General features: G+C 49.3%; 1 protein-coding gene across 8 annotated transcripts in view; it reads right to left on the reverse strand.

The window, feature by feature from the left end:
• The window catches only part of Bicra (BRD4 interacting chromatin remodeling complex associated protein), a 65,515-nt gene that overhangs the window by 39,009 nt on the left and 702 nt on the right, over window positions 1–25,804 (reverse strand). For 2 of the 8 annotated variants that reach the window (XM_050130281.1, XM_050130277.1), the window contains exon 1: window positions 24,297–24,396. The exons of the other annotated variants lie outside the window; for them this stretch is intronic. The gene's annotated coding sequence lies outside the window, so the exon portion shown is untranslated. Of the gene's footprint in view, window positions 1–24,296; window positions 24,397–25,804 lie in introns of those variants that run through there. 8 annotated transcript variants of the gene reach the window in all.

The following is a 25,804-nucleotide window of genomic DNA, read 5'->3' on the forward strand; positions in this document are numbered from 1 at the left end:
TCAGCTTTGCACGCGACTGCTCTTGCTTTGGTCCTTCCTCCCTTTCCCAATTGTCACCAGCTCAGTGGCTCAAATGGACCGCATCTAGACTGGAAGCCTTCTTCTTGCCAGACAGCCTCCCTCCTCCCGATTTGCTTTGTTCCAAAGAGCGGCTGATGTGCCATAAACATGACTGATCTGAGCTCCTGCTTGCTTCCCCCAAGAGGAACTGCTGGACAATACTCTTGTTTGGGCACTTTGTGTAAACACTGCCTGGATGACGGAGGGCTATGCTCAGTGTGACCAGAGATGGTGCTGAACAGAACGGTCAAGGACAGGGTACGGGGCATCCATTGGAGACTGTCAGCACCGTACCTGCCACTCAGACACAAGGCCAGGGGACCCAGCAAGGACTTGCCAACTATTAATGGAAAGGTCAAAGGTCACAGAGTAGATCACACCCAGTGGCTGAGACACACACAGTCTATCTGGGAAGACAATGATACCAGGCTTCAGATCCATCACCAAAGGTGAAGGTGGATCAGCAGAACCAGCCAGAACAATTGAGAGACCCAAGCAACAGGGAGCCAGGTCAATACAAAGACAGCACGTGTCCAAAGGAGCCTGCTGGGATGGTCGCTTTGCGGGTGTCCCTTCTTGCTGGCCCTGGACAATAAACAGCTTTGGAGACCAACATTCCCAACAGGGCTTCCCATCTGCCATCACTAGGCTGGGGAAATCCCAGCACTCAGAGGTGGGAGCAGAAGCATCAGAAGTTCATGGTCATCATCCACTACAGAGCAACTTTCGGGTCAACAGAGTCAAGCGAAAAATGAAAAGTGTGCAAAAATTCCCACTAGGGGGCAACACCATTGAAAGGGACTCCATGTCTACCATGCATCCAAAAAGATATCCTGCATCACATAGACGGTGGGACCCCCAAGGGCCCGGAGAGGGGCATCTTGTCCACAGGCAGCAGGGGCACAGGGAAGACTGGCATGCTCATCTATACAGGTTTGAGAAGACACAGACTAGGTAGGCAGACAGATACTCCTGATGCTGATTTGGAATAAGGGGTAGATATGGACCCTAAAATACGTTCCAGAATGTTCTGAACTGCACACGACTCATATGCCCTCCAACAGGAGAAGGCACGACTAGTCGAGTTTCCATTCATGGCCGGTGCGACGGTAAACCGGTCAGCCGCTGGGGGTCACCTGGTAGTTAGTTGTTGAGACAGGCAACAGGGAGCTGGCCTCTGAGCCAGAGGGCCATTCGTTCTCACATAAACAGCATAAATGAAAACACATGCTCACGCAGGAAACCAGACACACTCACAGGATTCACGAAAACCCAAAAGTAAAATCAGGTGGTAAAAAATTAGCCTGCTCTTTCAAAGGTCCTGAGTTCAATTCCCAGCAACCACATGGTGGCTCACAACCATCTGAAATGAGATCTGATGTCCTCTTCTGGCCTGCAGGCAGACACACAGNAAATGAGATCTGATGTCCTCTTCTGGCCTGCAGGCAGACACACAGACAGAATATTGTATTCATAATAAATAAATAAATATTTTAAAAAATTAGCTAGGCAGTGGTGGCACATGCCTTTAATCCCAGCTCTTGGCAGAGGATCTCTGTGAGTTCGAGGCCTACAGATGGTCTACAGATCAAGTTCCAGGACAGTCAGAGCTCTTGCACAGAGAAATCCTGTCTCAAATAACAACAGCAGCAATAATTTAAAAAGTGAAAATGGAAAGCTAGGAGTGGTGGTTAAGGCTTGTTATCTTGGGCAAATCTGGGCTCAGAATGAAACCGTACTTCAAAAATCAAAATAAACTACGTATCATTTTAAGCGAAGGAGCTGAGGATGAAGCTCACTTGGGAGAAGGCTTGCCTGGATGCACAAAATTCCAGGTTCCATTCCATGAATGGCACCAACCAGGCATGATGGAACAGGCCCATAATTCCAGCAAGGAGGGGGGATGAGTTCAAGGTTATCTATCCTTGCCTACACAAATTCAGAGCTAACCTTGGCTACATGAGATACTGCTGCAAAAACAAAGTAAAATTTTACAGGGAAAGGAATTAGATATATGACCATGGTTACCCCAACTCCTCATTCCAGCCCAAGTCTCTAGGCTGCACACTCCCTCAGCTCACATCCTCCATCACACACCACACCCCACCCCACTGGAGACACAGAGGCTGCTGAAGTAGACTTCTTCTTGGACTGCCTTTCTTCCTAACAAGCTAGCCAACTAACCAGCATAGGTCTCCCAGCCCCAACCTCACTCCCAAAGCCTACAAGCCCAACCAGAAGCCATAAGAGGTGGATGAGGTAGGGGGTGGGGGTGGGGCTGCCTCTGCCTCTGTGCCTCAGCAAACACACCAAGATAGGTCAATAAAAATTAAAAAAAAAAAAAAAAAGTCTTGGGGGCGGGGAGATAGCTGAGGAAACAAAAGTGCTTGGGAGCAAACCTGGTGACCTAAGTTCTAGCCCATCACACCATTTAAATATTTATTTATTATGTATACAATATTCTGTCTGTGTGCATGTCTGCAGGCCAGAAGAGGGCGCCAGACATCATTACAGATGGTTGTGAGCCACCATGTGGTTGCCAGGAATTGAACTCAGGACCTTTGTTTGGAAGAGCAGGCAATGCTCTTAACCACCGAGCCATCTCTCCAGCCCAAATTAAAATTAAAAAGGTGAAAGTTCAAGGCCTCTCTGAACTACAGAATGAGTCAAATCTAGTCAATAATCTAAGGAGACTTTATCTTAAAATAAAAAGATTTTTCAAAATTACAGCTGTAGTGATTATGATACAGTTCAGTGGTAGGTAAGTCTAGAATGCCCCAGTGAGGGGCTGGGGGCGTGGCTCAGTGGTAGAGCCCCTGCCTAGAATCCCCCAGTGAGGGCTGGGAACATAGCTCAGTGTTAGAGCATATGTGTAGCATACAGAAGGCTCTCTTGTTCACCCCAGGAGTTGGGAGGGGAACCGAGGAAAACATAAAGCAGAGAAAGCTCCATACTGCTCCTAAGCAATTGTTTTGTGAAATAATTCCTAAAAACAGAAAACCAAAACAAGAAGACATCATGTACAGACTACATTCTTGCTTTCAATAGTCACTGATTGCACACCTTCAAGGCTCTAGAGGGACACCTCCCAGCCCCGCCTCTTCACACAACACCCAATGGGGCATCCCATTTCTGAATCCAAAACTGTCTCCCAGACTAACCATGGTGTTGCACACCTTAAATCACAGCACCCGGGAGGCAGAAGCAGGCAGATCTCTGTGAGTTTGAGGCCAGCCTGGTCTACAGAGCAAGCTCTAGGACAGTTAGAACTACGTGGATGGGGGGGGGGGGTGTCTTGTGGGTGTTGTGTAACAGTTTCCTCTGAGACCAAAACATTCCATCCATCCTGCATGAATACATGAAGCCCCTTAAGCAGACAGGTAGACAGCTCACAAACAGCTTCAGGAAGTCCCTGAAATTGAAACAGATTCACTGCCCCATCCTGTCAAAGTAAGCAACAAGCTGAGAAACCCCCTCAGGAAGAAGGAAGCTGAGTTGCCAAGAAGGCTCTCAGGGGAGAAAGTTGTAAAGAAGAACTCCAGACCAGACCAGCTGCCTGGAAGAGGTTTAGACCAACTTAGGTCCTTGGAAAAGGACACTCTCAACCTGCTGAGCTGCCCGCAGGCTGTGCAGTGTGCTCCAGGTTCCAAGCACTATGAGCTGTCACCCAGGCTGCGTGGGCTTTGGTGATATTTGATGGTTCCTCAAATTGGGCTTTGGTGGTATCCATGCTTTGTTTTGTAATGGGATCCCTCTGTGGGGTGAGGAGATGTGTGTTACTTCCCCCTAGGAAGTTTTGTCACACAACAATGGACACAAAAAAAAAAAAAAAAAAAAAAAAAAAAAACCAGGGGCTGGGCTGGAGAGATGGCTCAGCAGTTAAGAGCACAGTTGCTCTTCCAAGGAAATAGATTTCCTACGCCCACATCCGGGAGTCCACAACCACCTGCAACTCCTGCTCCAGGGTAATCCTCCAGCTTCCTAGGAACCTGAACTCATATGCACATACCCACACTTAAACCTATGACTGAAAAACAAAAGCTGGGCATGGTGGCATACACCTTTTTACTCCAGCCCTCTGGAGGCAGAAGCAGACAGATCTCTGTGAGTTTGAGGCCAGTCAGGACTACAGAGTGAGTTTCAGGATAGCCAGAGCTTCATCTTAATATTCTGTTTCAAAAATAAACAAACAAATATTAAAAAGGAAAAAAATCAGTGGCTTCCTTCAATCCACAAATATTTAGTGGACACTCACTGTGTCCCAGTCCTTGAGAGACTTCCTCAGATCTTAAATTGTTGTTAAGAGAAAAATCAGCAGAATAATAAAATAGCAAACAAATAAACACAACTCATCAACCAGGTGAAGGGTGAAGCACAATTGGCAACTTTAAGTTATTTATTACTTACTATTTCTTTTTCCTCTCTTCCGCCTCCCCTTTCTTTAGACATCTCAATATGTAACCCCATCTGGTTGGAACTCACTGTATAGACTAGGCTGGCCTTGAACTCACAGAGATTAATCTGCCTCTGCCTCCCCAGTGCTGGGATTAAAGGCTTCACCATCAGGTTTGCCTGTTATTTATTACTGTATATGTGCAAAATGTGTGTGTGTGTGTGTGTTGGGGGGGGGCGAGCTGCCCACATGTATAAGTACACTTATGAAGGTCAGAGGACAGCTTTGTAGAGGTGGGGTTTGGGGTCCAACTCAGATCACCAGGCTGACGTTTAACTAGTGCCTTTACCCACTGGCCCCTGCGGGAACAGACTTCTCAGCAATGTTGATCTTACAGCAGGGACCAGGGAACTAGGTGGGAGAAAGTGTCCCAGGCGGAGGGAGCGGGGAGCGGCAGTGCAAAGACCCTGAGAAACGGTCAGGAGGGCTCTGGGAACAAGTAGGCCACTGTGACCGGGATTAGAGGACACTGGAAATGAAGTCAGCCCGGCAGTGTGGGCTGGGGAGTAGGCAGAGCCCATCCTGGGTACAGTGGGCTGAGTTCTGTGTTTGACCTTCAGGGCTGCCCCAGTGCCCCTTGCAATCTTCTAGGACTGCAATCCCGACCATGGGGCACTGTGGGAGAGACCACTGTGAGCGGTACCAACAGGGCCACAAGTTGCTTCTGGCTGTCCTTGAACTCCTGAGAGATCTGTCTGCTTCTGTTTTCTGACTACTGAAATCAAAGGTGTGGCCCACCAGGCCTACCTTAATCTGGGCTTTTAAAAATTACATTCATTGCCGGGCGGAGGGTGGCGCACGCCTTTAATCCCAGCACTCAGGAGGCAGAGCCAGGCGGATCTCTGTGAGTTCCAGACCAGCCTGCTCTACAGAGCTAGTTCCAGGACAGGCTCCAAAGCCACAGAGAAACCCTGTCTCGAAAAACCAAAAATAAATAAATAAATAAAATAAATTACATTCATTTCTAAAATTACGTTCATTTTGTTAATTTGTGTATATGTGTGGGTGCCTGTGTCACAGAGTGGAGCAGATGTGGAGGTTAGAGGTCAGCTTGCCAGTCGATTCTCTTTTCGGCGTGTGGGATCCGGGGATCAGGCTTGGTGGCCAACTCCTTATCCACTGAGCCAACTCAGTTTGTGTATTTGTTGGGGAATTCACTGTGTGAACTGGCTGGCCTTGAACTCACAGGTATCTGCCCACCTTCGCCTCCAGGATGCTAGGATTAAAGGTGTGCACCACTACCTTTGGCTGTTTGCTTGCTTTCAGAAAGATTTATTTTAATTTCAACTGAAGTGTTCCTGTGTCTGGGGTCAGGGAGTACGTGCATAAATAACAGTGTGGGCTCTGGAAAAGGCCAGAGATGCCAGGTACCCTGGAGCCACCCAGCATGGGTGCTCCTAACCACTAAGTAATCTTTTCAGGCCCCCTTCTATTTGGTTTCTGAAACAGGGGCCTCATGCCTCCACCTCCTAAGTGCTGGGATTCTAGGCATTTTCCACCATACTCGGTTGAGCACTTACTTTTTTTAAAAGCAGGTTGACAGAGGACAGAAAAGAACACTATAAAATATTATATTACAAAATCACATATTTAATTTATGTTTTTATCAACTGACTAAAACGTAATATTATGATTTCTACCTGTAAATGCAAAATTACATGTGAAACGTTACACCAAATTATTCATTTATTTTGGTTTTCCGAGACAGATTTCTTTTTTTGTGTATCTTTGGCTGTCCTGGAAATTACTCTGTAGACCTGGCTGGCCTTGAATTCAGAGATCCGCCTGCCTCTGCCTCTTGATGCTGGGATTAAAGGCCTGTGCCACCATGCCTGGCTATTTAAATATTTCTATTATTCATAAATACAAATATGGCTCTAGATAAAATCAACATAAATGTACTGTAGATGGCATTCCAGACACTGTTAAAGAGTTAAGAAGGCAAGAAAAGGCCTTTAGGGAAAGAGTTAAAAGCTAACATGTTTTGTTGTTTTGTTTTGTTTGTTTGTTTGGTTTCTCTGTGTAGCCCTGGCTGTCCTTGAACTCCGAAATCCACCTGTCTCGGCCTCCTGAGTGCTGGGATTAAAGGTGTGTGCTAACAGTTTTAAATTTGCTGAAAATCAGGACAGAGGCTGAGGCAGGAGGACAGCTGTGAACCTGAGGCCAGCCTGAACTGCACAGTGGACTCTAGACTAGACTACGGATATAAATAAAGTGCTAAGTTCATCCTTGGTTCAGGAAGGAAGGAGGAAGATGGGGAGGCTGGGGATGAACAGAGGCCCTGGGGTAGGACTTGGTCTGTTTAGAGGAAGGAGGCTAGAGGGGCTAAAAGGAATGAGTGACTGAGGAGGACAGAGAAAAGGTCAGGGGCCAGCCAGTGTACTGAATAAAGACAATACCCAGGCCTAGCTCATACCAGTAATCCCCAGGGCAGAGCCTCTGACAGCTGACATGATGATCTCATGGGGAATGGTCGGTTTCCTTATTCTGGATTTTGTGAGCTTCTGGAAGTAAGGGCGTGAGGTCCAAACTAAGCCTGTTTAGGAGAATAGCAGACAACCTAGCAGAGTCAGTCAAGTGGTACCCACTGGGAGAATACGGGAGTCACAGAGGGTGAGAAGTAAAACCTTGGCTGTTCCTCCAGGATTCCTCCATTTGAAAATCCTTTACAGGCCTGACTTCCCTTGCTTCCCGCCAAACTATGTGGCTCACGTGACTTGCCCGTGGCACTTGGTGTGCAAAGGGTAAGGCCCGGTCCAGCCCAGCAAGGAGTGTCCCTTTCCTCCTCAGGTTCACAAGCCAGCCTCAGGCTCCGAGCCACACTATTAAGTTCATCAGACCCAGTCCTGCTCATCCTGGATCTGGCCAGGCCTGGAGAATCAAGAAGTAAACAAGACCTGAAGACACCAAGAGGAGTTCACAACACAGGACCTCAGAGATACAAAGAGGAAAGCGAGATTCAGCTTCAAGCAAGCACACCAGCCTTCAGAAGTTCCCAAGATCACCTGGCACAGTGGCCCACAGCAGTGGTCTCAGCACTGCAGCAGTGCAAAGCAGAAAGGTCAAAAGTTCAAGCCTCCTCAGTTGCAGAGTTCCAGGTCCAACCGGGTTACACAGTGGAATCTTGTTATCCCTACCCTCCACCCCACCCCAATAAAAATCCCCACAGACAAGAACTCAAAGCTCTGTAGCTGTGGCTCAGTTGCTACAGTGCTTGCCGAGTTCAGGGTTCTGTCTCCAGCATCATATAAACTGGGTGTGGCAGCAGATGGCTATAATCCTGGCTCTTGGAAAGGCAAGTAGAAACAATCAGGAGTATCGGAAATTCAGCTACATGAAGTTAGAAAGCCAGCCCGGACTGCATGAGTCCCTGTCTCAGAAACAAACGGGCCAGGGAGAGGGCTCGGTAAGCAGTCAAGCTAAAACCCCACAATGGATCCCTGTGACCCACATGGTGGGAGGAAAGCACTGACTCCTGCAAACTGTCCTCTGACTTCCTCATGGCTTTAGAACATGCGCACATGTACACACGCATGCACACGCACACTTGCACAAAAGAAATAAAATGTAAGATAATCTTAAATACAACAAGACCCAAACAAAGTCTTTCTGGTGACACATGTCTCTCAAAAGGTTCTCAGATTCTCCCACAGCATCCCCAATGGTGGGCTCTGGGGTCACCCAGCAATCAGACTCAAATATTTTCAGCCAGATGTACAAATATTCACACCAAGTTCAGGGAAAGTGTATACACATATCCTGCCTCCAGGGCAGGCCCTGAGGCCAGTGAGTCACTTGAGTGGCTCACCACCATCATTCTTGGGCTACTGGAGCTGGGATGTGGGCTGTGGTCCCTGCTGTTAGAAAAGGTCTTTGTTCATTGCCCAGTGTACAAGCCAATGGGTTCTGAGTTGGACAGACGGGTCAGTTTCTTTGTCTCCCTCCCTTTGTAGCCAAGGCTGGCCTGGAACTCCTGGTGATCCTCCTGCCCCCGTGTCCTCAGTGATGGGAACACTGGCACAACCTGCAGCATTTGGCTACAACTCTACAATTCTTCTTCTTCTGCAATACCCACCAAGCCCTTCCTCTTTTCTAAGATTACAATTAAGACGCAAGAGCCAACTAGTCAGCCACAGATTGCTGTGGGCCACTGTCTCCAAATCAGCCTGGCACCAACTGGCTACTAAATAGCTCTGGTTGTGTGTGCAAGGGACAAGAATGGCGAAGCCCTCTTGGAATGCAATTTGGCAAGCCTCTGCCTCAGCCATGCCTCTCCCAGGAAACATTCTTGCACGAGATCTGAGGTGCAAGGATAGAAAGGAAATGTCAGGTCAGGTCACGCCCAGGCTCTAACCATTTCCTACAACCAACCCCAGGCTCCCAGCTCACTCAGAATCAAAGCCAAGTTCTGGCCAAAAACACAGAATGGAAACTCCAAAGCAACAAAGACGCCCGCTCTTCAGCTCAACACAGAATAATGTGCACCACAAGACACCAAAAGGGCTAGAAACAGAGCCCGTCATTAAGTCCTTGCCTTAACTCAGGGAATGGGGATGTGACTCAGCAGTAGAGCTCCTGCCTAGCACCCCCAGTGAGGGGCTGGGGTGTGGCTCAGTAGTAGAGCGTGCCTTAAATCCCAGCATTCCAGGAGGCAGAGGCAGGTGGGTCTCTTGGTTCAAGGTCAGTCTGGTTGGCCTGGACAGCCAAGGAGTGCAGAGAAACCCTGTCTCAAACACACACACACACACACACACACACACACACACACACACACACGAGAAAACTGACTCCAAGTTTTTCTCTGACCTCCACACTGTACTATGACATGAGCAACCCCCTCAAAAAAGAAATTATAGGGGCTGGAGAGATGGCTCAGAGGTTAAGAGCATTGCCTGCTCTTCCAAAGGTCCTGAGTTCAATTCCCAGCAACCACATGGTGGCTCACAACCATCTGTAATGGGGTCTGGTGCAGTCTTCTGGCCTGCAGGCATACACACAGACAGAATATTGTATACATAATAAATAAATAAATAAATATTTTTTTAAAAAAGAAATTATAGGACTGTGTTTATGTGTAAAAGAAAACCTGTTTTTTTAATTGGTAACTTCGGGGTGGAGTTGACAGAGTGAACTTGTGATAACTGACAGTGACTGTCTGCTTGACAGGCTTAGAATCACAAGCCTCAGGCTGAGAGTTCTTAGACTGGGTTAACTGAGAGAGGAAGACCCACCCTTGATGTGGGGAGCACTGTTCCCTGGCCTGGGGTCCCGAACTGAATAGAAAGGAGAAGCGAGGCACAGTATTCGGTCTCTGCTTTCTGACTGACTACATGGACAATGTGACTGGCCACCTCACACTCCCACCGTCGTGCCTCCTCCACCCTGCTGGGCTTCACCCTCGATCTGTGAGTGAAAATAATGAAGGAAAGAAGGGAAGAACAAAGGGGTTGGGGAGAGAAAGAAAGGAAGTCTGTCTGTCTGAGACTTGCCCGCAGTGGATGAGAGCCTACTTGCTACCAGGATCTCCAAGGAGTTCGTCAGCACATGACAGTTTCAGGCCCTTGCACTATGGCCCAACCTTGTCTATTTCACAGGAGGTACAGTCTCAAGTCAAAAAACCTTGATGACAAGAACAGCTGGGAGAAACAGCAACTGGCAGGGGGACCTTATGTCACAGAACTAAATTCCACAGCCATCCCCCCCCCCCCCCCCCGCAGGGGGGGTGTGGATCGACAGTGCTGGAAAACTGGATTCTTCAGCCCTACCCCAACTCCCTGGGCAAGCGCCCCTGAATTGCCTCAACTGTCCCTAATGTCAACACCCGGGAGGCCGGGATGAATTCTGAAATATCAACAGCTCCCGTTACTGTGAAGAACAACAGAGCTTTGGTGACCCAGGATGTCATCCTTCTGACCATCAAGAAGATAGTAGGGCTCTCTAGCTGGTGGAGAAACTGAAGCTGGGAGGGGAGAGAGCTTCTTACTCTGGGCACAGCAGTTGGTCACCAGGCCTGAGAAGAAGGAGGTGCCCTCACACTTACCTAGAGACCCAGGAAGCTGGTGACCATGGTTATGTTAACAAAGGCATTACTGGAAAGGAGGCTCTGAGGCAGCAGCCGTGGCTCAGGGGCAACTAGGGGATAAGGGAAGGGGTAAGCTATTTTGCAAAGTGGCTTTGGTCTTTTTGGCCTTGGATCCTAGAACCAAGAGGCCTCAAGTGAATAAAAACCAGGCAAAGGTGTGTGTGTGTGTGTGTGTTGTTGTTGTTGTTGTGATAATGATAACAACAGTGACAATGCTACCCACCATGGCAGTAAGTATCTCCATGCTTCAGTTTCTTCCTCCGTGAAATAGGGTCCTCCCGAGCCAAACTCCTAAACTCAGCAGTGGGTAATAGCACGATACTCGGAAAGGGTCTATCCCAGAGCACAGACAGACCATGGACAATTCAGGTTGTCATAATCTAGAAACTAGATCCTAGATAAAGCCCTTAGACAGGACAGGGCTGGAGCTCAGTTGGTAGATGCTTATTTAGCATGCACAAAGGCCTGGGTTCAAATCCCAGCACAGCATTAAGATGGGCATGGTGGTGTATTGGGGAGTGGGAGGTTTAGGAATTCAAGATCATCTTTGGCTGTATTTTGAGTTCAAGAGCTGCATGAGCCCCTGTCTCAAAAATAAGTCCTCAAATCCACTGAAAGGAGCCCCGAATCCTGGATCCAAACTGGACAAGGATTGGTAGCACATGGCTTTAATCCCAGCACTGAGGACACAGAGGCACCACGGTGAATCTGGGGTGAGCCTGGGCTACACAGTGAGTGTCAGACAAGCCATGGCTACACAGCGAGATGCTGTCTCCAAACAAACAAAAAAAAAAAAAATGGAGGGTATACAGTTAGAGATATGTTTTTCTAGGGAAAGGTCTGTAGCCTCTAGGGGACCCCTAAGGGTCCCCAGAATCAGCATATGCTTAAAGAAGGAAGAAAGGCCCCAGCCCAGGCCAGGCTTCACCACTAGGGTGGCCTCGGTCCCCTCACTCTTGGTTCCCAAGGGCCTCAGCAGTCAAACACCCTGTGAGAAAGCTGCACTCCTAAACTCAACCCCACACTCTCCTGCCTTTCAGAACATTCCACCACCCTTCTTCTTACACTCTGGAAACCTGTTCAGATTCTTAGAAATCAACCCGGGTGCCCTCCACACCCCGCTACCTGTGTGGAAGTTGGGTGTAGCCTCCTCTACCTAGTAAGTATGGACTGCGGACTGATTACAGGTTAGGTCCTGGACGGCCTGGAGAGGACACCTGTGCCAGCAGGCACGGGGCTCTGGGTAGGCACCTGCTTAGGAGCCAACAGTGGATCATTGGGAAACAGTTTCAGGCCCAGCCCAATAAAGACAGGCGAGAGAAGGAGCAGGAAGCCTGGGTGTGGGGAAAGCAGATAAAAGGGCGGGAGATAAGGTCAGGGCTAGGAGCCAGGTCACAAGGACAGGGTTTTCCACCTAGAGAACCCGGAGCCACAAGAGGTGGCAAAAGTGTTGCTCCACCCCCCACCCCCAGCTTCATAGCTGCCTCCCTCTCTCCACAAAGGCGTCCGCATCCATTTTTTTCCTTCCCTTTTTTCTTTTTATATTTATTTGTGCATGTGCATACATGTACAATGTGGCGTGTACGTGGGGGTCAGAGGCCAACCAGTGGAGTGGGGAGTTGGCGCGCTCCACTCCGGTCATCAGGCTTGGCAGCAAGCATCTTTTACAGAACCATCTCACAGCCCACTCCCCAACATTTTCTTTTTCTGAGATAGGGTTTCAGGGAGTACCACCTGGAGCTTGCTATATTACTGAGGATGGTCTTGAACTCCATAACCTCCAGCCTCACTAAGCCTCCCTATAGGCCCACCCTCCCGGTTCGGGCAGGTTCTGTCCCTGACCCAGAGCTTCCAGAACACCTGCTCTAACCCAGAAGACCAGACCTTAGTTCCTCTAAGCCAAGAAGTTTCTGGAAACTCCCCACTTCTTCAGGAGGAGACACTGACCTTCACACCTGGGCGAGACTCCCCTCCCCTCAAAGTACACAACAAGGGTAGATGGATTGACTCAGTCCTGCAAGTCCCTTCTAGGGAGCTGCCCTCATGCAACCTCGCCTTTGCCCTCTCCCTCTGCCAACCCAGGGGTGTCTGAGCTTCCCGTGTGGAAGGGCTGCCCCTCATACCACATCTCCACCTACCAGCTGCTCAGGCCTGTGGCCCTGGCTCATGCTGGATTCTCTCTCCGACACCCTTTCTGTTCACAAAGCTACAACACTCATGTCCAGTTCTTTATCACCTCAGGCTCAGGGCAACTTCTTACTGTTAGCCACTGTGTCCAATGCCTGCAGAAAACATTCTATTTCAAGAAGCCTGCCAGACCAGGCAGTGGTGGCGTACGCTTTTAATTCCAGCACTCAGGAGGCAGAGACAGAGTTCAGGGCCAGCCTGGTCTACAGAGTGAGTTCCAGGATTATTACACAGAGAAACTGTCTCGAAAAAAATAAAAAGAAGAAGCCTTCCAGGATGCAAACCTCCTCCCAACCTGGTCCAGGAACATGGATCCAGATCTCCCTCCCTTGCCTACGAGGCAAAGTTCAGGCTCAGGGCACACACTACAAGCCAGAAAGATAGACACCTCAGAATGTGTTAGAATTAAGTAGCAGCAAATCTCAACTCAGGCAGCAATTTGGTAAGTGTCCTTGGAGAAGTTCTCTGCCTCTGAAACAGACAGATAGCCAGAAGTCACCTGGGAGGCCGGCCTGTAGATTTTTTTCAACCACCTCTCCTCACCCAAACCCACCACACCACCATCCCAGTGCTGAGGATGAACTCAGGGACTCCTGCATCTGAAATTACACTCTACTGGAAGGTAAGATGGCTAGGCAAGTGAAAGGTGCTTGCAGCTAAGCATGAGGGCCTGAGTTCAAACCCCGGGACCGCATTGTGAAAGAAGAGGAACAACCGCTGCCAACTGTCCTCTGAGCTCCACTCACGTGTTGTGGCATGTACTCCCTCCTCTACACACAAATCAATCAATAAATGTAATAAAAGATCGTTTTAAAAAGGGAGAGCAAAATGCTGAGGCAAGCAGTGTCTGTGGCTCATAGAACATGGGCAGAGAAAAGCACCAGATGACAGACAGCACATGTGTGGTATCTGAAAGGGAACACTGGGGAAGACACAGGAAGGACACAGCCTTTAGACCCCGCAAAATCTCCACACAAAGCCATCAACCATCGGCAGAGACAGCAAAGGATGAGCCATACCCTGAGATGGAGAGGCCGCAGCCAGAGCGGCTGGGAGTAGTAGGGAAGCAGAAGGGAGACGCACATGATGCTTGCGTACTTTCACTGCACTGCTAGATGACGGTAGCCTGTCGTATGTATGTGTATATAGATGTAAACAGATGGACATGTGGACCTGGACTTGTACGTGCATTACATGTAACCTTGTTTTTTGTTTGGAGATGGAATCCACTATGAAGCCAATTTGGCCTGGAACTCCCATCTTCCTGCCTCAGCCTCTCCAGTGCTAGGATTACAAGCCTGAACCACTATGCCCACTGTGTGTGTCTGTGCATGCGTCTGCACAGGTACACGTGTGTGCAGGTAGAGGTCAAAGGAACCTTGGGTGTCATTCTCCAGGCACTTTCCACTTCTAAAAAAATATTTTTTAATATTTCATTTCTCTTTGTGTGTGTGTGTATGTGGGGAGAGAGAGAGAGAATATGGAACTAGAGCTGTAAGTACTTGAGTCGCCTGAGAGAGGTGCTAAGTTTTGAACTCTGGACCTCACAATAAAACAGCAAGTGTTCTTCAATCGAGGGACCCGCCCCCCCATATACTTTTAAGTAGATTTTATTAGAAACTGAATTAAGTAACTATCTCTCACTCTGCTATGTTGGCAGGTGATGTTTAAGTGCAAAGTTGGCTCTGTGTTCTCCAGCAACAAAAAGTAGGCACAGCTAGCTCTGGGCTTCTTAACAATCAAGATGAGGGCCGGCAAGATGTCTTAGCAGGTAAAGGTGCTGGCCACCTAGCCAAACCACTTGAATTCTATGCCTGTGCCCCATACAGTGGAGGGAAGTTTGTCTTTTGATCTCATTGGTGGCATGTGCATGCATGCATGCATGCATGCGCGCGCGCGCACACACACACACACACACACACACACACACACGCACACACACACGCACACACACAGACACACTAAAATGTAACTTGAACAGTTTTGCTTTGTTTTTTTTTTAATCTAAGTTAAAGCAGACATCCATGGAAAGGGTCACATTCAGGGAAATGTCTGGGTGGACACCAGAGAATTCTGTTTATCAAGTAAGAAACCAGGGACTCTAACAAAACAAAATAAGGAGCCCTGAGCCAAGGCTGGCAGAAGTCTATGAGGCCAGCGCTCAAGAGGCCAAAGTAGAACTGGAAGTTAACTGCCAGCAAGAGCAACTTCGTGAGAGCCTGTCCCAAGTTAAAAAGGAAAAGGAAGGCTGCAAACATAGCTCAGTAGTAGACATCTGCCTAGCATCCCCCAGTGAGGGGCTGGGGCGTGGGTCAGTGGTAGAGCCCCTGCCTAGAATCCCCCAGTGAGGGGCTGGGGCGTGGCTCAGTGGTAGAGCCCCTGCCTAGAATCTCCCAGTGAGGGGCTGGGGGTGTTGCTTAGTGGTAGAACCTCTGCCTGATCTGTATATAGTAGGCTTACAAAGAATGGCACTACATGAAAGGGACTCACCCTGCGGGCTGAGTAAATGTCCTTGTAAGTTAAGTGCTGGCTGAACAAGTGTACGGATCTAAGTTCAAATCCCTGGGTACCACGAAAAGCTGGGCACAGTAGCATATCTGAATCCCAGTAATCGGAAAAACTAGAATCCTGTGTGCTCATGAACCTGTTAGCTTGGCAAAACAAGAAACCCTGCCTCAAACCAGGTGGGAGGCAAGGATGGGTACCCTAGGTTGTCCTGTATCCTATAAACATGCATGTCTTGGCAAGCGCATGCCTCTACACATCCTAACTCAAGTCACATGCACCCACAGAAGACATCTGACCTGAAGGACAGTCAGGTGTGGTGATGCCTGCCCGGCATCCCAGCACTTAGGAGGAGCAGGAGCTTAGGGTCATCCTTAGCTCCACAGCACACTAGAAGCCATCCTGTGCCACACAAGACCCTGTCTCTGCAAACACACTAAAGGAGAGCACTCAACAGGTGGCATTCCACAAGTGTGAAACGCTGGTGGCACCTATGACCAGGAGCCGGGTTGAGAGACATCAGGGACAGATGCTGGGAGGGTGCAAGCTGGGTGGGGTCAGGAATGTGCTGTGTCTTGATGAGGTGTGACTTACACTGGGGTGTGCGCTGGCCTCGACTTGTCAAAAGTCAAGGGTGGACTCTGTATTTTATTGTGTGTAAATTACACCCCGGTGAGAAATGATGCCAAGAAAGAAGATTGACAGTACTCCTGCATTACCTGAGGGGCAGAAAGTCCAAGACACCTCTAGAGGATGTTTCCAAACACTAATATGGTCTCGTATATATATAATTTCATGCATAAAACATTTATTAATATAAAATATAAATAGCATATACTATTTTTAACTTGTTTAAAACTATATTATATATACATATATACCTACAATAGCAAGAGATTAATAGCAACAGAAATAAGGACAATCAGGGCTGGTGAGATGGTTCGGTGGGTCAAGGTGACTGTTACACAAGCCTGGAGACGTGAATTCAAGCTCCAAAACACCATGAAGATGAAAGGAAAAAACAGGCCACACAAGTTGTCTTTTGACCATTACAGGTCTGCCACAGCATGTGTATACACACACAATAATAAAATTGTAAAAGTGGAACAAGTTAAGCCGGGCGGTGGTGGCGCACGCCTTTAATCCCAGCACATGGGAGGCGGAGGCAGATGGATCTTTGTGAGTTCGAGAGACCAGCCTGATCTACAAGAGCTAGTTCCAGGACAGGCTCCAAAACCACAGAGAAACCCTGTATCGAAAAACCAAAAAAAAAAGAAAAAAAAAAAAAAAGCCTGTACTAAAAGTGGAACAAGTTAAACAATCTACCAGAAACTACGTCAAGATTATTTCTCTGAATAATCTCGAACCTCTGATCCTCCTGCCTCTATCTCCCACACGCTGGGATGACAAGCACGCAATACCACGCACAGTTTGAGATGTTAGGGATTGAACCTAGAGTTCTGTGCAGATTGGGAAAGCACTCTACCACCTGAGACACATACTACCCTGGTACGTGTGTATATGCGTGTTTGTGTACATGTGTATGCAGGTGCCCAGAGGCCAGTAGAGAATGTGAAGTGCCTTGTTCTATGACATTCTGCTTTCTTCTTTTGAGGCGAGATCTCTCATTGAACCTGGCCGCTGGTAAGCCCCCCAACTTTGCCCTATGCTAGAGTAACTGACATGTAAGTGACCACGCCCAGCCTTTGATGTGGGTACTGTTATCCCAACACAGGTCCGCATGCTTGTGCAAAACCACTTTAACAGGAAACACTAGGCCATCATTCCACACCCTAGACGTGCTTTTTATGCATTCTTGCTTGTTCATATATCTTCTTTTTTTAAAGATTTATTTCTTTATTATGTATACAGTGTTCTGTATGCATGCATACCTGCATGCCAGAAAAGGGCATCAGATCTCATTATAGTTTGTAAGCCACTAAGTGGTTGCTGGGAATTGGACTCAGGACCTCTAGAACAACAGCCAGTGTTCTCACTTCTTTAGCCCTCATATTTCTTTATTTTCTGAGGCTCTGTACATAAACTCCTGATCTTGCTGCCTCCACCTCCCCAGTGCTGAGATTCATGCACACTGGAATTTTTAGAGTGTTTTTTCTGAGGTAGGCTTGCTCTATAGCCCAGGCCAGCTTAGGACCCTCCTATTTCAGCCTCCTTACCGTCATGCCTGGCGTCAACATGTCTTACTATGCTGCATTCACCTCTCTTGCTCAACTTGAATACCCAAAACCATGAAGTAGAGGGGCCATCATGAGGCACCTCAGGAACTACCAATCCCCCTGAAGAGAACTCTCTCCCCCACACCACGCGTTCAAGGCACTATGGGTACCCCAGGCAAGAGAGAGGTTAAGGTCCAGCATATTGGACCCAAGTTGTGGAAAGCAGCCTACCCCGCATCTGGACAGACAAGCTGCAGAAGTGCCCATACCTGCTTCAGGGTACTAGGGGAACCTCATCTTCAGGCACCCTGGAAGGCTGGGATAGCAAGGCTCCTGTGGGCTCTGTCAAAGTCCCTGAGGTCATTAACAACAGTCCCACAGCCCAAGACAAAATCTCTCAGCTCACTGTGCCCCTGAGCCTGCTCAGGACAGAGGAGACTAGGGAAGGGTCCCCCAAGAATCATGAGTTCCCTCCATGCAGAGAGAAGGACAAAGCCAGCAACAGGAAGGGTGCAAAGGCAGCTGAGCAGGCTGGAGTTGGGGGAGGGAGGTGTCCTGAGTCATCAACCTTTCATTTCTCTTACCCAATCAAACTGCAGAAAGAGCAACTCCATCCTCCCAGCTCTAGAGCACTTCCACCAGCTGTATGTAACCAACAGACTTCACTCCCGATGCTGGTGCAGAGCCTGGCACATGGGGCACATTTGCCATACCAGACTGCAGTGAACAATGGGATTCTCAAGACAAGCAAGTCTTAATTCTTCTTGCACTTTGGGTTCCCTATCCTAGTTTAGAGGAAAAGACCAGCCCTGCCACCTAGTCAGAGTCAGAAGGGGCAGAGCCTGGCCTAAACCCCAGGCAGCTGACCCAGACACTCTAGGGACACATCACTATGCAGAGGCCAGTCTCTCTTCCACTCCCCCTTGATGAGAACATTTCTTTCTCTTTCTTTCTTTCTTTCTTTTTTTCTTTCTTTCTTTCTTTCTCTTTTTAATGGATTTGTTTTTGGGTGTATATGGCACAATGGATTAAAACCAGGGCTTCACACATGCTGCTGGGTCACAGCCCCTGCTTCTTTCTCATTGGGGGATTCTAGGTACTCTATACTGAAATTCTACATCCACGGTCCTCTTTATATTTTTATTTTATTTTATTTTGGTTTTCCAATACAGGGTTTCTCACTGTAAATAGCCCTAGCTGTCCTGGAACTAGCACTGTAGACAAGGCTGGCTTAGAACTCAGAGATCCACGTGCCTCTGCCTCATGAGTACTGGGATTAAAGGCGTGGGCCACCACCAAACACAAAGTCTCATAAAATGTCTCCGGCTGACCTTGAACTTTCTCTGTGTCCCTGGCAGGACTTACTCGGATTTTCTTGCCTCAAGCTCCCAAGTAGCTGGGATTTCAGGCCCAGACACAATTTCTTCCCACAACATCAGAACCTATACCCCACACTCCATGTATCCAAGACATGAACTCCCAAACCTAGGCAGACAGAGTCCCATGGGGCGAGACCTGGTAAGATCAAGACAGAGAAATCACCTAAGTCCCAAAATGGAGAACTCAGAGAATGGATAAGCAAGCTAAACCCCCATGCCTTCTGGATCTGTTTAGCCGACCTGAGAAACGGGCTTAATGTCACCCCTCACAGCACAGGACATCCCCTGGAGAAGGTGAAATGGAGTCTGGACCCGAAACAACACAACAAAAACCAATGTGTGTTAAGAAATGATACAACTAAAATGTCAACAGAAACACCCCAGCAGACAGTGACTTACGCAGTATGGAGGAGGGGTAACAGACAAAATGAGGATCAGATGAGGACTGTCCCCAGAACTTCTGGGCAGGCTACACTGCTCTGAACTCCAGGTGGGCACTTTCAAATTTCCTGAAAGTGAAAATTCGGACTGCAGAGACAGCTCAGGCGTTAAAAGCCTACTGTATGAGCCAAGTGGTGGTGGCGCACGCCTTTAATCCCAGCACTCAGGGAGCAGAGGCAGGTGGATCTCTGAGTTTAAAGCCAGCCTGGTCTACTGAGCGAGTTCCAGGACAGTCAGGACTGTTACACAGAGAAACCTTGTTTTGAAAAACCAAAAAGGGGGGGAAAAAATAAAAGAGCGTACTGTAGTCCAAAGACTCAAGTTCACCAAGTCCAATTCTCAATGCCAATGTTAGCTGGCTCACAATGGGCTGTAACTCCAGCTCCAGGGGATCTCACACCTCTGACCTCCCTGGGCACCGAACTCACACGCACACTCCCGCTACCTCCCACATATATGCAATTTAAAAATAAAAATAAAATCCAAATGTGAAAATAATTATAACAGAGGGAGCCTGGAGTCTGTCAGATCAAGGCTTGTGCTGGAAGCCTTCTGCAATTCAGCCACTTAAACTTCACAGCCATCCAAGGGAGGGGGAGTCCTGATACCCAGAGCAACTGAGGCTGGATGATATGTGACCATCATACATGGCACCCTCACAAGTGCCTACACTGGGCCCAGTAAGATGGCTCAGGGGGTAAGAGCACATGCCACCAAGACTGATGGCCTGAATTCTATCCCTAGAACCCACACAGTAAAAGGAAAGAACTGATCCTTGCCATTTTTCCTCTGATCTATTTCTACATAAATAAATATAATTAAAAATATTTTTAAGATGCTACACCACTAATAAATGCACTGTCTGGGTGGAAAAACATTCTCCCCCAGTCAGGCTTGGTGGTACATGCCTTTAATCCCAGCATTTGGGAGACTGAGACAGGCGAAGTCAGAAATTCAAAGTTAGCCTGGGCTACAGAGTGAGTTCCATGATAGCCAAGGCTACACAGAGAAACCCTGTCTCAAAAAAACCCAAAACAAAAAATATATATGCTGCCAAACCTGATGAGCTGAATTTGATCACCAGGTCCCACATGGTAGAAGGAGAGAACTGACTCACCCCAATTGTCTTCTGACCCCCACACATTCACAGTGACACTTCTGCATCCCTACACATACAATACACAAAGTGCAAGACGGCCACTGGGGAGATGACTCGGCGAGTAAAGGTGCTCCCCATGCAAGCGTGAGGACCTGAGCTCAGATCCCCGGAAATGGACTATACAGTCCCCACACTGAAGGAGCGGATGGAGACAAAACACAGGCATTGCGGGCTCCCAACTAGTTCTAAGCTGAGACTCCCTGTCCCAAAAGAATAAGGTGAGGGGAGTGACTGATAGAACGAGATACCTGGGATCTCCCTCTGGCCTCTGCACCTGCACACACATCATACATGCATATACGAAGTAAAATAAAATATTTATCCTGGGGCGCCGGGTGGAGCTCAGTGGTAAGAAATAAGTAAAGAAGATACTGATGTCGTTGTAGTGGTGAAGTCCTATCATCCAGACTACCAGGGAGCTGACCAAAAACATGGCTCAAGGACTTGGGACCTGGGAGATGGCTGTGCAAGCCTGACAATATGAACTCAATCCCTGGATGTAAAGCCAAAGTGGCGAGTATCTGTAACGCCAGCATTCCCACCGCGAGATGGGCCGCAGACACATGAACCTTCCCTAAACTTTTGGGTGGACTAGCCTGGAGTACCCAGAACAGGGGCAAACAGTAGGAAAGACTCCGACTTCCAACAAGGTGGAAGGTAAAGCTGCCCTCTGGACTTCGTATACATATAACAATGGACATACACATACATGCAAATAAATATTTTTTAAAATATTCAAGGACTGTGTGGGCAACAAAACCTAAAATAAGAGATGTGTCAGGGAGTGACTCTGTGGTAGAGCCCCTGCCTAGAATCCCCCATGGTGAGGGGCTGGGGTGTGGCTCAGTGGTAGAGCCCCTGCCTAGAATCCCCCAGTGAGAGGCTGGGGTGTGGCTCAGTGGTAGAGCCCCTGCCTAGAATCCCCCAGTGAGAGGTTAGAGGTGTGGTTTACTAGCATGCAATGAGAGACCCTGTGTTCCAGATGCACCACTGAGAACTCTAGCATCCTGTTCTGTGCCTGTCCATTACAAATTCTCAGCCCAGCTGGGTAGAAAAAGAACTGGCTGAGATGAGACAGACCCCAGACACAGTGACCATGAACTTCACTAGAGTTGCATTTCCTCACAGCTACCGGTTATAGCTGGTCCTGGGTTTCATGGAAGGGGAGAGACGGGGCCAGAGCCAACAAACCCCATTTGGCCAGGAATTTCAACCCATAGCTGGTTTCCAGAGCCCGCCCTGCAGAATTACACATGGGATGCAGGGGAATGAAGACAGGATGTCACGGGATGCAAAGACTGCGACAGCTGCTAAGGCAGCCCAGCAGACAGGCTGGATAAGAACACCCCCGAAGGAGAACGGCTTCCTGAAGGTACAGCATCCCAGATGCCTCTACCAGGTCTTGATTCAGCAGGCTGACGATACACAGTAATGTAACCACACCATCACAGGAAACAAAGTCTGTCTGGCCAGTAGAATACCACAGAGTCCAAAACAAGATAGAAAAGCCACAGTGAAGATGTTTGGGGGGAATAAGGTGGAAGAGGTAAAGAGCAAGACAATGGGAGAATATGGGACAAGCTGTACGAAATTACGTTTCTCAGGAGACAAATGCATACACAACCTTGAGTTGAGAAGTTGTCCCTGGGGAGGAAGCTGGGGGAAAGACAAAGGCAAGCAAAGAAAATGAACCTGGTGTGGTAAGACTCTCAGCCAACTGGAGGTAGAGGTAGAAGGGTGAGTTGTTCAGGGTCATTCTGAACTAGCCTGGGCTAAGTGGAACCCTTGTTTTAAAGGGGGGAGGGGTGTTAGTGAGATACCCGGGGGTAAAGGTGATTGCCACGAAGCCCAAGGTAGACAGAGCTCAATCCCTGGGAATCACATGGTAGGAGAACTGGAGTTCTGCAAGATGTCCCTAAGACCTCAAGAAGTGCATGCCCACACTAGTATATAAATAAATAAAAGCAAAAACAAAACCAAAATAAATACACAAAAATCACAAGCAGGGAGAAGGAGAGAGCAAACCAGCTTAAACTTCCTCCGGCCACCAGACAGAACTAATCAAGCGCTGCAGCTGCAGGGAGCCCAGCAAATCTCCTGCTGACCTGGGTTCCGCACCAGCACTGACCATAGGGCCTGGCCCCTAACTGCCCCCCAGCAAGTTTAACTGGAAACAATAGAAGAAACAAAGACACTCTGCCTTCCCAGTCACCAGCCAAATCCCAAGAACAGACAACTCATACACAAAATTCATTGTCCCCAAACTAGAAATGCCTTCAGAAAGTTCCTCAGGCTGTCTCATGAGGGTACCCTGCCTGTCCTGGAGACACAAAGGCTTCAGTCAATTGGGACCAGTCAACAGGGGCTGGTACAGACAGAGAAGTGGGGGAGATTCCTTGGGGACCACCCAATTCAGCATGTCCCAACCTTGCTTGAAGCTATGGTGTGGCATATCCTTCATAGCTGGGGACAAAATAAATAAATAGATAAATAGGAAAAGAAAAACAGAAAGCAAAGAGAGGGAAAAGGGGGGGGCTGTATGACCCGGCCCTGCTGGGAGAGGGAGCCAGGTGCAAGGTAGTTGCCTGGGGCTGCATCCAAGAATCAGGGGAGGAGACCAGGATGAGATGACCTGGGACTCCCACCCCAGCTCCTGCCCTGCAGGGTGGGAGGGGGGAAATGGCAGGCCTGGCTGCTTCCAGCCCAGGCTCCTTCGAAGGAATGCCATGTTTTCCTGTTTCCAATTAACATCCCCCAGCAGCAACCCTCCACATTCTTGAGACTAGCAGTCAAGGAAGGCTGGGGGGAATAAGGAGGGGGGAATCCTGGAAGGCTAGCTGGTGTCTGGCCTTAGGGCTAGAGAGACCGCTTAGTAGACTGTAGAATCTCTTTCCCCTATCCTCCCAGGTGACCCAAAGGTTTGATACTGACTCCTGGTTCTTTGTAGGTTAAAGCAGACCACCCCTCCATATCCCGAGGAAGGTGAGCAAAAGTGTCAGGAGTTTCTGGAAGGAACCAGGAAAGTGTACTGTAGCAAGACATAGGACTGTCCCCTGTGGGTCTAATTCAAGTTTCTCCCATCTTCCCCAATTGGGCACCTCTTTTCAGGACACCTAAAAGGCCCTCTCCTCTCCTCTCCTCCCAGGGTGTCCCATCTCAGGGTTATCCTAAAGTTATGTTATCCTTAACAAGGGAAGAGATCAGTGGGGGAGCATGGGTCTGCCAATACTCCTAGAATCAGACCCGATGCTGTATGAAGTACCTCTCAACGCTGGCCCTTGCAGCCTAATACAACTTAGCCACGGAGCACAAACCCTGGCCTCAGTTTACCTTCCTGTAAAAAAGACATCACCTATATTACCTCCCTCACTGGGGAAGCCAGGACTCAGCAGCACTCTCCTCCAGAGAGCACAGTCCCGCACTGGAACAAGCACACTGGGCCACCGCACTTATTCTAGTCTCGTACGCTCTACTCCAGTCTCCCACACCCCCAGGCCATCCCTATCCTAAACCAAGATGAAATAGAAATCACACTTTTGGCTTCTCCTTTCTCTCCCTGCGAGTCAGGTCAAAGAACTTTCATTTTCACAGTGTACGGGGAGGAGCCAGGCAAGCTACAGATCGAGATCTTTCTCAGGTGTGTCAAGATACCAAGTGGGTCCCAGGCCAGAGAAGCAGACACTACAGCAGTCCCTAGTCAGACAATCAGGTCAGCTTCCCTCTCTGCGATCACATGACAGCCATCAAGCCAAGTGCCAATCAGGTGAAGAGGTGGGTGACAGTGCCGCTGGGTCCCAAGCAATGCCAAGCCTTCACCCAGCTAGACCAGGGCTCTCCCTATCCGGGCACTCACTAGACACAGGTGAAATGATCCATCGAGCTGAGCCCTCATCATCCTCTGCCAAACCCGCTTTCAGGGGGAAAACATCTGGCAGATCCTTCCCCAAACCAGGTCCACTGAAATCAAAAGGACAAAGTACTAAGAGAGAGAGAGCGAACCAGTTTTGAACTAGGCTGGATAAATTCTAGGGTATTGTGAACTGGGGCTCAGAGTAACCCAAACAGTGTGACCTTAAACTAGTCTTTCAACCACACTAGGCCTCAGTGAGCCTGCCTAGAAAATGGACCACTCACTGTACTCACTCCTCAGACTGTAACCAGGGTAGGCTTCGTTTAGCAGTAGCCAATCCGGGGTAGAGAGTGGTTATTTCCGGCTTCTGGGAGGTGGGGGAGCTACAGAGGAAGGCAGGGTACCGAGGTAAACAACTGATAGGTCCCGTGGGGCCGAGGAAAGGGGTGGTCTCGAAGCGAGGCTTCCCCTGTTTCCTCATCTTGGGGGTTGGAGTCATAGTTGACCTAGGACGCAGGTGTGGGGAAAGGCTGTGTGCCAAAGATCTCTTGACTTCCAGCCCAGAGTCTTGGGTGTTCTCCACACATCCCCACATTTTTCTTACACTATGTTGGGAGAGGAGCGACAAAAGGGAATGAAGGTTTAAGACTTGGGGTGGGTTACCAAGTGCAGCGCACAGGCTAGAGACCTCAGAGGGCCCTGTCACCAAGACTTCCCCTGGAGAGCTGACCCGACAGCCTCTGACCCCACCTCCTCCAGGGACGTTCAGCTGCTCCGAACCACAAAGCAAAACAAAGGGGTGCGGAGAGGAAGGAGCCAGTATGCCTTCCAATCACCGCGGGCGCCCAAGCTCGCGCCCTCCCGCGGCTCGTCACCGGGTCCTCCGGCTGGCGGAGGCCCAAGGCCTGGCTGGGCAGCTCCCTGGTCCCTTGTCTCCCCCGCGGCTGCCGGTGACAGGAGCCGGAGAAGCAGCCCAGGGGCAGCCAAAGCGATGGGAAAACCAGATGGCCCCAAACCTCCTCCTCCCTCCTCCTCTCCCACCTACCTACCCACCCATCCATCCATCCCATTCCTCTTCCTCCGAGCCCGCGGCCTGGCCGCCCTCCGCAGGGACCTGGCCGGGATCACCCCGGGGAAAGGACTGCCTTTGTCTAAAGGTCACCACCCGGAGCGCGGTGCCCGGGCTGGGCCTGGTGCCTCCCATTCCCAAGCCCACGGAGTTGGAGCTCAGGGGCCGCCCCAAATCCCGGGAGGTGACAGGCGTGGAGGCTCCCCTTTTCCCTTCCTTTGATCCCCAGAAACAGGCCCCCTGCCGGACCAGACAGCTGAGGGGGCGGGGGTCCCCTACGCTCCCTGTCGGGGGTAGGAGAACCAAGTCAACTCCTCATTGTTTAGGGGCGATGGAGAGGGGGAGGACCTAGTGGCCAGCATCCCAGTTCATCGCTCCCTACAAGCCTGCGGGGGACCCCCGGTTCTCCCAGGCACCCCCAAGAGGGACTTGGGGAGGGGGC

Source organism: Alexandromys fortis, unplaced genomic scaffold (genome assembly GCF_014885135.2).
Source record: "Alexandromys fortis isolate MF-2015 unplaced genomic scaffold, M_Fortis_MF-2015_v1.1 scaffold_325, whole genome shotgun sequence".
Taxonomy (NCBI): Eukaryota; Metazoa; Chordata; class Mammalia; order Rodentia; family Cricetidae; genus Alexandromys; species Alexandromys fortis.